General features: G+C 46.1%; 1 long non-coding RNA gene across 1 annotated transcript; it reads left to right on the top strand.

Annotated features, from left to right (window-relative positions):
• Window positions 1–4,536: 4,536 nt before the first annotated feature.
• Window positions 4,537–13,876, top strand: LOC132252493 (uncharacterized). The gene is made up of 3 exons (XR_009464411.1): window positions 4,537–4,571; window positions 10,196–10,332; window positions 13,576–13,876. It is a non-coding gene; the product is annotated as an uncharacterized LOC132252493 (long non-coding RNA).
• Window positions 13,877–14,167: the final 291 nt, after the last annotated feature.

The raw sequence follows: 14,167 nt of genomic DNA on the forward strand, positions 1-14,167 counted from the left end.
GGCAAATGCAAGCCAGCCTAGGAATGCTCTAGGCAGGGACACTTCCACCAGGTACTATTCGGGAAAAGGGCATAACAGTGGATGAGACGCAGCTTGGATAGAGGAGAGTAAAAGCCTATGGAAAAGGACAGAGAAAGAAGCCTAGACACAGACTAAATAACAGAGGAGTTAAACCCAAAGGCTGATCTTTTGAGTGAGAACGCAGGCAGAAAGGGGCTTGAATTCCCTCTGCTGTCAAGGAGCGGGTACATAAACAGATTGCATCAAAAGCACCTGACTTCAACACCAGCTTCTCCTAACAGGAGTGACCTCCAAGACCCTGAATTTTAGCTAGGGAACCTAACGGGGCATTACTGAGTATGGGTTTCAGACAATACAGCATTCTAACAACAAACAAGGAACTTCCCGTAAACTGTCTCATGCACAAGTCACAGGCATTTAACGGGGATGACAGCTTCCAGAGTCCCCATGACAAATAGCAGCAGCACATTCATTAGTATTTGTTAGTTGTGTTGTTATAGCACCCAGGAGCCCCAGTCTGGGACCAAAACCCCTCTGTGCCAGGAGCTGCTCGTCTCTGTCCCCAGAAGCGGTTAAAGGGAGAAATGACCATCTCCATCTTTAAACATCACAGGCCATGCTTTCATCCTGCATCCACCTGCTCCTCTAGCTGGCATCCCTAAGCTGGGTAAATAGGACTAGTTACCCTGTCTGCACAGGCCAGTGAATCTGGATGTGGAGCGATTTCACTTGTTTACATCAGTGATTTTCAGTCAAGGTTTCCTGGCACCCTCAGGTGCCTTGGGATCCTTTGAAAGGTGCCGTGGAGTGCCATGCAATGTTAGCATTGTTAGGTGTGCAAACACAAATCACAAGATAAAGCCAGAGATTTTGAATGGGAATCCACAGCGTTAAAAACATTCTGACTTGTTGTGGGCTTTCTGAGTTTCTGCAACAGAATAATTGCTCTCATACTTTTCTATAATCAAAAAATGAGAAAAAACTAAGAGCTGGCATTTTCCAAGGGGGACCTTGAGCCTCAAAAAGGCTGAGAACTGCTGGCTCATGCAAACCATGGTCCTGCATCAAACCATATTCCTACCTTTTGGGAGGAGGTTAGTGTCATTGTCTCCTTGTAGTCCTTGTGCCCAGGGACTTGCATGACCACACTTGGATGACAAGTGGGAGAGGCCCATATGGTCATCATTACACCCTCAAGAGCAGGGGTGGCCAACCTGCAGCACAGGTGCCTCAAATGACGTGGGCAGCTTCTGCGTGGCATGCAGCAGATCAGAGAGAGGACAGGCAGCACAGTGGCAGATAGGACAGGCAGAAGAAAGTAAAGCAGCAAAGTGGGCAGGGAGCAGAAACAGAGCAGCAGATCAAACAGGGAGCACAGGGCAGGGAGCAGAAAGCAGAGCTGCATTTTCATTGGGGAGCACAGGGCATGGGGCAGAGCAGAAGATGGGGCAGGGAGCACAGAGTAGAAAGCAGAAAGAAGAGCAGCAGATGAGACAGAGGAAGGGGATCAGAATGGGACTTAGGAAGGGTGCAGGGCCAATTTGTGGCACACTGGCCCAAAGGGTTGCCTCCCTGCTCTAGAAGTGGACAGGGGCATAAAGCAAGATGGACCCCAAGAACACAGGACTGAGAAGAGTTTCCCAGGGCCTATAATCCAGTCTCCTGTGTTCACAGGTAACTATATTTTAAAAGGGCCCACAGGAACCTCTACTCTCCCACACCACAGCCACAGGGCAGCCTAAGAAACTCCCCTGCAATGCACCACAGCTAAAGAACTAAAGAGCAGGAAGGAGAACAGCACTGCCAATGCCCTGTTGCCAATGCAGCAACAGGAAATTAGTTAGGTTAAAATATGCTCAGATGATCCTAGGCAAGGGCAAAGAAGTACAACAGGGAGCGTTGGGGCAAAGCGCTCACGGCCTCCAACAGGAACAAGACCTGGTCCCAAGTGATTAAATGTAAACATATCATTAGAGGAGCTAGTCCTTTATAACTCCTTGCCTCAGACTGGCCCAGGGCAGTGGATGCTGCTGAGTTTGTTTGCACAGATTGCTCCAGCTCAGCTGATCTCTAGCGCTGGTAAAGTAGGCAGCAAGCATGCTGCTGCGGGGTCTGTGTGGGATACAGGAAGGCCTCGGGGACTGGCTACTTGCTGTTTGTTATGGGGTGAAGAGGAAGCTCTAAGTGGTCTTCTGTCCTCTATTAACAGCAGGATGGAGTCAGGATGGAGCCAGCAGGCTGCAAAGTCAGCCTTGTTTTTTTAAACACACATGGCAGGGCCAAGCCTTTTAACCCTCCAATACCCCTTGGTTCCTTGAATAAGGAAACAGTAGCCTTTGGTCTAGAAGCTCAACAGCTGGGTGTAACTCAGGGCATTTCTCTGCTAGTACAGAAACAAACAAGAGATAAGATTATAATGCAATAGGAGGAGGCACCCTTGCATTGGGGGTTATTAAAGCAGGCAGTCTGGACTGTACTCTGATCTCTTCTCATACTGGACAATTATCTCAGAAACAAAGCCACACAAGACCGTAATCTCATGACAGAGTCAATCATGCATCTGACTGTCAGGAGAGTATGCTATGCTCTATATAGCATTTCTCTGGTTTCAGATCATCAATGCTTTGCACCAAGTACATGGATGAAAGCACAGCAGTGAGCCACAATGTTTCTTCTACCACATCAGTTTTACCTTCAGGGAAAAGGGCATGGTTTGGGTTGTATAAGTGATTGGGCTCAGGAGAGGCAGCTAGGTCCTGCAGGTCAGGAGAGATGATACTGTCTCCACGCCTGGCACTGACTCACTGGGCAACCTTCATTGCTTTGTGCTTTGGCTTCTTCAGCTGTGGAGTGGAAATAATTCAGTTGATCCACTTGATTAATGGTGTAGTATCAAGAGGAAGCAGGCTCAGTCTGCCTAATTTGGAAAGCCTGAGCAGGCACAGCTCCTAGAGCATCACATAACCAGCTCAGCTCAGGCATAGAGTCCACGGTGAGAAGAGGAACCAGGAGAGAGAGTGAGGGATAGAAATTCCAACCATGATGCATGAGCAGTCTGAGAGTTTGTGTTTCCTGGCCAAAAGTCATATGGCCTACCCTCACTCTCTTCCAGGGCACGAAGCAACATCCCTCCAGCTGCGACACGTGGTTAGGATGCAATTTTGCACTTCAGCATTAACAAACCACTTTTGTCATCAGGATGGCAGCAACCAAGGGACTGGCAGTCACAGAGTAGGACTATGTTTTGCCTGCACAACTTTTGTCAGCTCCTAGTTGCTGTTGTTGCTATGAGAGCACTGGGATGCTTCCACTAACAATGCACTCTCTCATTGCAAGGGTTTCTCCCAGAAGAAGACCTGGCACATGAGGGGTAGAGCTTTGGGCTTACAGCTGCCAACATGGCTGTGTTGCTGGACTGCATGCTCATGGGCATTTTACTGGAAGCGTTTGATCAGACAGGGCAGGTGTCACCTGGGTGGCGGCTGTACTCAGGTTGTAGAAAGGCTGGATTTTGTCAACGTACATCAAAATGTGTGCACGGAGGTTACAGACCAGCGGCAACAGGTGACTTCTGTTGACTAGCAGTGCGAGCCAAGGCTCAGGCAACTCCCGTTCCAGTAGGAAAGGCAGCAAGCAGCACACTGGACACGTGTCTAACTTGGACGGACTGGTCAGCAGATGAGAGTTTAGCTGACTGTATGCCAAGAGATCTCTGCTTCTCTCATTAGCGGGGATTCTCAGCCTGATACTAAAGGGTAATATTACACTTTCCTATGCTAAAAACCTGCAGATACAGATGGGAAGCCCACCAGGCCATGAGCACAGCTTCTGAGACATATAGAGACCCCCGATTCCTGTCAGGTGGATCCTTATTAGAGTCTGGGCCCTCCACAGTAACGGCTGCCCCATCCACATCCTTGGCTCCCTCTACTGCTGGGCTGCTGCTGCCTGCTTTTCCTGCTCCTCGTTATAAAAGGAGGTGCCAAGTGCAGTGCTCATTAAAACAGTTCCAAGAAATATTCGATTTTACTCAGGCCCTGGGGAGTGCATACTGCACATGGCAGCAGTTCCCTCAGGCCCTAGCTCCCAGGCCTGGGCATTGCCATGGAACCAGGGAGAACAAAACACCTCTGGGGCTCCCCAGCCACCCCATGCTCCTGAGTGCACAGGGGAGAAAGGGAGCATAGGCCTGCTGCTCTGAGCACATCACGAGCCTCTTCACTCACCAGCCAAGGCTATTTCCTGAGTCCAGAAAGGCTCAATCCTCAATTTTTTCCTGACACAGCTTTCATTGGCTTCAGGGAAAGCAGAGCGTTTTAGCCCTCATTGCACATTTCTATGGAGAATTAACAGCCCCTATAAGCAAAGGCCTGCACTGCTTGGTGAGCTGAGGAAGCCCAGCAAAGCAGGGAACGGCACCAAAGCGTACAGGACTGGAGCACAGGCTTTTGTTTTGCTTTTCTGGCGGCTTCTCATGCTATTAGCATTAGGAAATGATTAACTTTATCAGAAAGGCAGCCTGTCTCTCTCCTGGACATTTCAGAAACATGGTAAGTTTCCTGCTTGCCAGGGAGATGCACAGTACCTGCAAATCCCACGGCTGGCTCCCTTCTGGCACTGGATTCTTCAGTGCTGGCAGAGGACTGTTATTGTTTTTGTTTCTTTGACATCTGCAACAGGAAAGGTGGCTTTTTGTTATTATTCCTTTTAAACACACAAACTGAGCCAGTCTCTCTAGTGAGGATTTTGCACTCGTGACCAAGGTGCTCAAAGATCAAGGGTCTGATCCAAAGAGATGACTGATTTCAGTGAGCCCAATCCTGCATCACTGCCTTCTGTAGGAACTGCAGATTTTTAGCCCCATTCAGGATCAGCGCAAAAAATTAACTTTTACGAACAAGAGATTAGGTATGTTATTCTGAGTGGACTGGATTTCCCACAGTGATGATTCTGATATTGTGTCTGAAGGAGTACACAGTACCTTGCAGACATCACAGTCCTGCTCACAACCAACAGGCAAATTATTCAGTGTGTGACATTATCAAACCATCTGAGAATAGTTTGGGAGGGGGGTGTGGGGTAAGAGACTGGGGGGAGATGTAACTTTTCAGGGGAAAGACATTGGCAAAGCTGCTGTTTCTTTTCATCAAAGCAGAGCCCAAAAGGTTGCAACCTCTTGCCACTTGAATATGGTACATTTTAATCCAGCTGTGGGCAGGTATGGGAGTGGGATCAGAGAATGGCTGAGGTGGGGAAGGCTGAATGGAAGAAGGGAAAGCATTTGAAAGAATAGGAGGTCACTAGCAGCATAAAAGGAAGGGACTATTCCAAACATGGTGGCATGAGGAAAAGAGCCAGGCAAGACTTAAGTACAGAAACAAAACAATGCTGAGCGTATTAAGGCATTTGGGATGGGGGGGAAGGGTACTGTTTCTGTTCCTTTCTCAGCCTCTTTAAGGCAAATCCTATGTTCCAGCACAGACTTTTTCCTCTGACAGAGGTGCAGTGCAAAAAGGCAGACAGGAAAGCCCAGGAAATGCACAGCTTTCCCTACTACATCATTTTGCCCAGGGCCACAAGTGACAGCCATACCTGGGCAGGACTTCACTGCTTTCAAACTTGGCCAAGCTCATTCTGGGTTCAGTGTTCTCTGCTGGTAGTCTCCAGTGTGGAGCTGGGTTTGCATTGATATCAAAAGCATCTCATCCTTTCTGGTTACAGAACAGGGTTCTGACATGTCACCTTCCTAAAACTGAGACCATTCTCGAGAGAAGGACCATTCCCTTCCACAGGTCTAGCAGCAGTGACTGCATGAACATAGAAGTCAGAAAGAGCTGTAATACCAAGGATGTTAAATGGATAAACAGTGCATGGTTTCTGTTAGCCTAAGCAGTAATCCTACCACAAAAGAACTTTTCAGTGCTCTTGATAGGAGACTGAATTTTCTGAGCTTTCCACTTTGTCATGGATTTGTTCAAAGCAGGAGTGCTCAACCCCTGGCCCACTGGCAAGATCCAGCCCACCGGATTCCCCAATGGGTTTGAAAATTTGGCAGTGGGAAAGCAGTGGCAGCTAACTGCCATTCCTGCTGCCACATTTACAAACTTGGGGAAACCCTGAAGGCCAGATAGCATAGCCCTGCACGCTAGATTGAACATGCAGTGCAAATCGGGCTGCTGTAGGGCACTGCAGGGCAAAGTGGGGGGCCAGGGAGAAGGAGGGTACAAAGCGGCACAGGGCCAAGCAGAAGCAGCATGGGGCCTGATCCTGACGTGTAAAGCCTGATCAGACCTGCAAACTGGCCCCATGCCACTTATCCAGCCTGCAAGGCCAAAAGATTGGGCACCACTTGTTTAAAGCAAAGAAAAAAGATAGCATTTCCAGAGCTGCCTTCTGTTATTTCTCTTTTCCCCTTTACACTGCCCAGACTTCCATCCTGACTGCTGGTCTCTTTGCCCTGTCCTTGTCCCCATGCTTCCTTTTTCCTTGTAGCATATCTTTTCCATTAAGCCTTTTAATGATTTGCTTCCCAGGATGTGTCCAGAAATCCAAGTTGACATCACTGCCAAGCAGGTCTTGCCTATTGAGTTAGGCTAAGTTACATGGAACAGGGACCTTGAGGTCTTCTGAATTTACCTAATTCCTCCAGGTGAAGTCAGTGACACAGTAGCAAGGGACTGTCTGGTCACTACTGCATTGTGTATTTTGTACAGTACAGAGCAGTCAGCGCCTAGCAAACAGTTCCATAGTTTGATATCCACTAACCCTAATGATTCTCAAGGGGGAAAACCAGATCTCTTGTCCTATTGCCAGCAAGCCCCTTAAACCTTTTTTTTTAGAATGGAGGTAATTGGGTTGGACATAGGTCAGTGGCAGAGTGCAACCTTCTGGCAGTTAAATGAGATTAGAGGTTCACCTCAGCAGCCTCTATTTCTTTGTCTGTCATAATTTGTTAAGCCTTAGTCTTAAGTAGCTGAGGCAGTAAAGAGCTGCAGATAAACACCAAGAAGCACCAAAAGGTGAAGAACTCATAAAGAGACAAGTTAATGAAGCTTTCTGCTCCTTATCTTGGAAGGGAGCTGTACAAAGAGGTGATCTGCTTGGAATGGACCCGGGCTGCAGATGGCACTAGCCATCTTAGTTTCTCTCAGTTCACTCAAAGAGTTTTAGGTTGAGATGCTACTGGTTTGGAAAGCCTGCTGTTGAATGCAGGCTGTGATTCAGGCTGCCAGGCTTTTTCGTGCCCCTAATACGGGATTGCTGCAGTAAAAGTGAAGCCTTTTTGTTTCTCACTAAAATGAAGAGCAAATGTCCATACATTCATAGATGTAGGGTCAGAAGGGACCTTGCAGATCTTCTAGTCTGACCCCCTGTCCTGGGCAAGAGAGAAAACTGGGCTCAAATGACCCCAGCTAGGTAATCGTCAAGCCTCCTCTTAAAGACCTCCAAAATCAACACAAAAATTAACCTTCTTGTGGGAAGATTTCTCTCGTCTCTATCCAGGAAAATACTGATGTTTCTCAGTGGGTGAAACCAAGGCCTGTATATGATTAGTAATGCTTATTTGATTGGTGCCTAAGAGCAGAAGAGGAACAGGGCACCATTGTGCAAGGCACTGTACACAGAGGAGGAGACAACTCCTGCCCCAAAGATCTGACAGTGTTAATAACTGTAGCAAGGCCTCTCCAGAGGGTTCAGGAAAGCCATGGCCTTTTCCTTGGCTTTGCCTTCACTCAGCCTTCTTTTCCTAAAGAAAGTCACTCAGCCATGCTCTCTTTGGTGATGGCAATGGGGGAAAATCTTGTTGTAACCAATCTTAACAGCAACTGCCATTCTAAATAGAGTCATCTGGGCTAATTGCTCTCCATTGTTTTCCATAGCAGGACCACCTTAGGACCCCTCTCCCCCCCCCCACCCCACATCTAATACTTAGCAATATGCAAAGGACAGGGAAGGCATGACCTTATTACACCACAAACCAGATAAGACTCCCCTACACTTTAACTCTATGGAAAGGAGAAAATGGTGGCAACCCTATGTTTTAAACCAACCTAAAGACATGGTGGTTATGAAGCCAGCACTCTGACTACATTAATGTGCTACTGTTATTGCTAACAGTGAAGTGTCATGGCTATTGTAGATATAATCAGTATACAGTAATTGTCAGCTTTCTCCATTTACTCACAGGGCTATTAATTAAGCAAACACTAGGCTGGGTCTATTGTTTTCATGCTTTGTTCTTTTATTCTCTACTCTAACTTCACAAGTGTTCAAACTCATGACCTTTTGTTTCAATTTATGTAAGACAACTGTGTTGTATAAGTACCACAAATGAGAAGCCCGTGAGCTTTGCTGCTTTCAGCTGGCCATGCTGATAGTCACAAGGCAATTGTTTTCACAAACTATCTTCAGCTCAAAAGTGTACCACTGACCCCAGCAATTTACACAGAAAAGGCAAGTCCAAAAGTTACAAAGGTACACTCTTAGCTTTGCACACTTAGCCATGTCCGGACTTTGCACAATATGGTTCAGACTCCTGCCAACCAGGGGCCTAAGCTGGTACCTGGCTCCTATAACTGGTCCAACACACTTTTTGCTCACCAATTGGCCTGGCCAGATGTGTGAAATCACTCTGGCTGGCTGGCTGTCTTCTGAGCTCTAGGAAATGCTGGAGTATACTGCCTCATGTACCACTCAGTTATGTCTCTCTCAGGTGTGATAGGGCAGCTGTCATATGTCAGTCTATTAATGCCTGAAAAACTCTTTGAGGTCTGCAACTGGAAGATGCTATGGAGTCAGGGTTGTATCAACTCAGCCCCTGCATAGGTTTGAAGATCAGCAGGAACTTAAAACTTCCCCAACACTATTCATTGCTACATCACTGCATTAAAGCATACAAGTAATAAGGGGGTTTTGGCAACATCCTTTTATTGGGCCAACTGTGTACTTGGGAGAGGTGTCAAAGAAGCTTTTTGGGCACCAGAAGAAAGGCATGGTGTACCTGAAAGCTCATCTAACACCCCTCCCAACTACAGTCAAACCAATAAAGGACACTACTAAAACCCCCTTGCTTCTCCCACGCTGCCTGCACCATTACAGCTACAACTCTCCGACCCTGCATTAAACAATGAAATTCTTTTCTGTCCCTGCATTACTCAGCCCAAAGGAATCTCAAATTCAGACACATTTACATTGTAATAGAACATGTTTCCTGTCACATGCTGTCCCCATACAATAGGTTTGGCATTAAACCCTCCCCAATTTGCTGCTGACAGCGGGATTGTCAGTAACACTGCACTCAAGTCCAATTGCAGCAGTTGCTCTCTGCTGTCCCGGGATTCACTTTCTAACACATTCAAACATATGTTTTTAAGCAATGCTGTTTGTGGTCTCTCTACTTTCTTATCACTCCTGTGACCTTTGCTTGTTACAGATTAGTGGCTGGAGCCAGTTGGATTTGTTTGATTTTTGTTGATGGTTATTAGGAAAAGGAAGTGCCAGAAGGGATTTTGACCTTGAGTTTAAACCCATTCCCGATTACAGCCACTGGGTCTTTAATTACAGATCTCTAGCTGCTTTGGTCTGAAAAGGGGCTGGTCCAAGATGCATTTCTTTTTATCATTCTCCAAATCTTCGGCACACACAGGAATGTTTTGTCTCTGCATTGTGTTATTGTAAACTCAGGGGATGTTCAGTTAATATAGCCTTTGCCTGCTAAATACAGGGTAGGTTAGCAAGAATGAGCATGAGACGGATTGAAAGAAGTATACTAACAAATTCAACCATATAAGTATGAACTTGAGCATCCAGTCTAACCCAGCTGTGATCAGCCCAAGTCTGAGTGAAGGCAGCCAAAGGTGTTGTAACCCACATTTATACTCCTTTGACCCTATCGCCCGCTGTCCTGCTGGGCTGCTACTGCAGCTGGACACCACCAATAAGAGTCCACCAACCCTGTGGGAAATGCCAAATTTTTGGCTTTATAGTAGTATATTCAGTGGGGCACGGGACCAGTCCTGATCTTACGTAGCAAACACACACTCACAAGAAAGGGGGCTTCCTCACCAAGCTAAGATCTCAACTTCTCCCAAGTTCAAGAGATTTTGGAGGGGAAGTTGTATCAAGGATATCCTTGCCCTCTTCTTCAGACATGACACTGAGGTGTTATTTACAGGGAGAACAAGTTGGGGTGCCCTCCCTGCTTTTATCCAGCTTCTGTCTGATTTCTCAGCATCTCTCCCTGTGGGATCCAAACTTGCTCACCTGACCAGGAGGTGAAGGAGCGGCCAGCACTGAGGTGCTAGTCACCAGGTGAGTGCTTCATCCCAGCTCACCCCCTCTGTCATACAGCAAATTACATCAAGTGGGTTTGTCAGCAGCTCCCTTCCAGCTGAAGGCAAGAGTTGTAACGCTGAGAATTAATCCCTCCCGGGCCTGCACAAACAGAGGAGGCCAGAGTTAGATTAATGATAGAGCTGCAATACAGGGGATTACAAGGAGCAGAGCTCTCAGAGCTCAATTGTGGGGCAGAGTCGCAGTTTCCAAAACATATCCTCATTAGTTCACTTCCTGACTAGAGAGACGCACAGAGAAACACATGCAGACCGAGAGCAAGCACATCTGGAGAGCAGAGGCCCTCTTCCTCTTCCCAGGCCCCATCCAACTGGCGCTGTAAAACTGGAGGTGCTTCCCCCTCCCCATCCCACACAACTCCAGCTGTGCTCAAGCATAAACAAGAGATTTCATTACTTAAATTAGAGCTGGTTCCCAGGGCCAGCACTGACTATTTTACCACCATGGGCAAAATAAATGCTGCTGCTTCCTCCTTGACACACACAGCTAACTGCAGTGACCTGTCAGGTGCCATTGAGCACTGGCTAGCTCTAGAAATGCCACTCCAATCAACTGCCCGATTAGTTCAACCATCTTCCTGCCAACCTGAATGGGCACTGCATCAGACCCTCCAGCAGGTAAGGCCAGAGTATAAAATCATAGCTAGGCCATTTGGCAAAGCTAAAATATAGCATCCTTTACAATCAAGACAGTCCTGCGTTAGTTTATGCCACATTTGGTACCATAGCTCTTTTGCTATGATGACCTTGGATTCCTAAACAGAAGTAGAGAGGACAATCACTAAGAGAGAAATATAGCAGTTCCCCATTAAAGGACCCTCCACTCATTTCCATTCAATGTAAGGAAAGCACTTTTCACACAGATGGGACAAAATTTGCAATGCTCACTCAGAGCATAATTTCATCTCTGCTCTGTAACAGCATCATTCTTAACACTGTATTGCTTTCTTTGATATCACTTCCTCATGAAGTGAAAATTTTATATCAGTCCAAATGTTTCCCATCTTTAATATCATAGAAAAGAACAAGACTCAGAATAGAACATTACCTCAGTCATAATATATGGAATTTTAAAAGGGCACGAAGTTTAGCTAACGTATATGGCTTACGTGTGTATGGGAAAATGATAAGCTTAAACCGGCTATACTGAAAGACAGCTACATAGCTACCTTTAAAATAGGCATTCTGACTAAGTTTCTCCAGGGTAATGTATCCTTGGCCTCTATCCGCTCTTAGTCAGAGATGTGGGGTCTCCTACGCTGAAGCAGTAACACTAATCCAATCCTGGAGATTAGTCAGACTAATGTGAAAGATGACATCACAAGAAGGCCCCAACGCTGCACTTGATCAATGAGACAGCTTCTGCGAGTAAGGATTACCTGTGGAGGTGAGAACAGATCATTCATAGTGCAGTTCAAACAGCACAAAGTAAATAATGGTTAAGAAAGTCTACAGATTTGAGATCCCTTGAGAAAATAACCCAAGCACCTACAAATGGTGGGATAGCAATGGAATATGTATTCCCACAAGCTCCTAATGATAGGACAATCCCATATGATTAGAATTGCTAATGCTTCTCCCCTCCCTTCAGAGCTGTGCTGTCCATTATCAGCAGTGGCTCCCTCAATGCCATGGTTAGGTAATTGTTAACACAGTCCAAGTATTATAGCAATTCATATAAAGCAACAGAATTTACTATCATGAACACACCTTGCTTTGAAAAGGCTAGTATCTCATTGACTTCTCTCTCTCGACACCGAGATACCATAGGGATTGGTGCTCTATACCTACCTGAGATAGAGAAAAGGCATAAAGGGACCTCTATAGCCTAAGAAATAAAAAGTGTTTTTGAAGTGTTATGTTCCCACCCTGTGTAATTCCCACCATGTCACATATTACATCATATACTTGAAAATCTAAATGTACTTGTCAGGGTCTGTATCAATTGCTTGTTCTCTGCCCTTCACACCATTTGAACTATGATGATGGGTTAGTCCACTTGACTGGTCCACAAGTTATTAATCAGTTAATTATCTGTTGTCAGGAATAGGGTAGTAGAAGGAAGCAGAGAGATCAGAATTTGGGTTCACAGAACCCCAAACTGTAGGAACAGCTTGGAGAGAACTTCTGTCACCTGCCAACATGTTAGAGACTTACACATGATGCAGTGTTGTTAGATACAGGTAAGAACTGTACCAATCCCCGAATTTGAATCTTTGAGAATGGAATGTCCCAAGACAACCCAAAACAGTCCCATCCACATGCCTTACCAAGGCTCTGAAACCACCAGAGATCAGTCCCAAATACCCCCATAGTTTTACACTAAGTTAACGTATATTGGGACAGGACTGAGTTTACTCAGTGCCATCTGAATGCTCATTAAATGGTAGAACTGAACAGTGAAATTCATGATTTCCATGCACACGTCTGTCATACCCTAGTGCTTTAAGGAACTCCCTATTAAACCTGAGAGATTACAGCTGTGGAGTTGAATGCCAGACTAGCTAAAGAAATGCTCCATGTTCCATAGGGATTCTAGCTATGCCAAAGTCCAAGCTCAACAGAGTGCCATGAAAGAGCAACTCCATGCTACAGACATGATTTGTGGGCAGTTAACACTCATTACAAGTGCAGTCCCAGGCAGTCATCTTATTTTCTTTGTGCACCTTCCCACATTGACCATTTGAGCCAATTAGTCTCCAGTGACTATAAGCATGTTCTCAAAAATACCACAGCTGTGTAATTAAGTAAACCAACTTTGCTCCCCTGGCTGCATGACAGACATTGACTCCAGCAGCACTGAAGCCACATCCCCGGGACACATTTGAAATTTCAAACTTTGCAGTGGCGTAGGAAGGTAAACTCATGTGACTGATGAATATGTGCGAATAAACATGGTCTCAGATAAGGCACTGATACCGTGTGCTTGTACTTCCTCCAGGTCTATTTAAACATCGATAGAGCCTGACAAACAAAAGCGCTTTTGTGCATCTACAGTTGCCAGAGCCTTGGGGGGGGGGGGGGGGGGGTGTTTCATACTGTCCAGCTTCGTGCTCAGCAAAAGCAAACTACGCCATTGTGTCCATTATCCCAGCTTGTGTTTGCACACGTAGAGGTCACCACAGCACTAAGACTGAAGCCTCCACCCCAGCAGGAGATGTTCTTCTTACTAACCATCTTCTGCCCATTCTCAATTCTGCAGGAAATGGGACAGGTTTGTATGGTCTGCCCCAGTCCACCTGGCTTCTTTTCCAGCATAGAAGGCAGCCCTATGAGGTCTTCCTGATTACCACTGGGGGACTAGTTTTGAGAAAGGAGAGAGAGAGCCAGAACTGGGCAGATTATCCAGCTATCTCCATTCACAAAGGAGACTCGAGAATGGGGGCTGAAGGACAGCTGAACTCCAAATAGAACCACGTTGTAAAATCCTCCTGAAAAGACTTTGCATTTTCCTCTTGGTAAGCATAGTTCTCAGCCTCAATAAAGCTTGACCAGGATTTCAATTACCTGGATTATCTTTGTGTATTTGCCTCCAGTGGACATATGAAAATGACTGCTGTCCTCTGGAGAAGCCCTAATTATTTCCTGTATCCTTTTTTCCATTATCCTTTCCCAAGTACTATAAACGTTATTTTGAGGCTGGAGGCATTTCTTTGTTTCCAGCTGGCTGTAATTTCACATCAGGCAGCAAAAACAGAAGCAGATGTGAAATATATATATATAAAGAACCAGCAAGACAACTATAGCATGGAAGTTCAACCATCTTACCATTTTTTTAATTTGCTTACCAAATT

Source organism: Alligator mississippiensis, chromosome 9 (genome assembly GCF_030867095.1).
Source record: "Alligator mississippiensis isolate rAllMis1 chromosome 9, rAllMis1, whole genome shotgun sequence".
NCBI classification, from domain to species: Eukaryota; Metazoa; Chordata; order Crocodylia; family Alligatoridae; genus Alligator; species Alligator mississippiensis.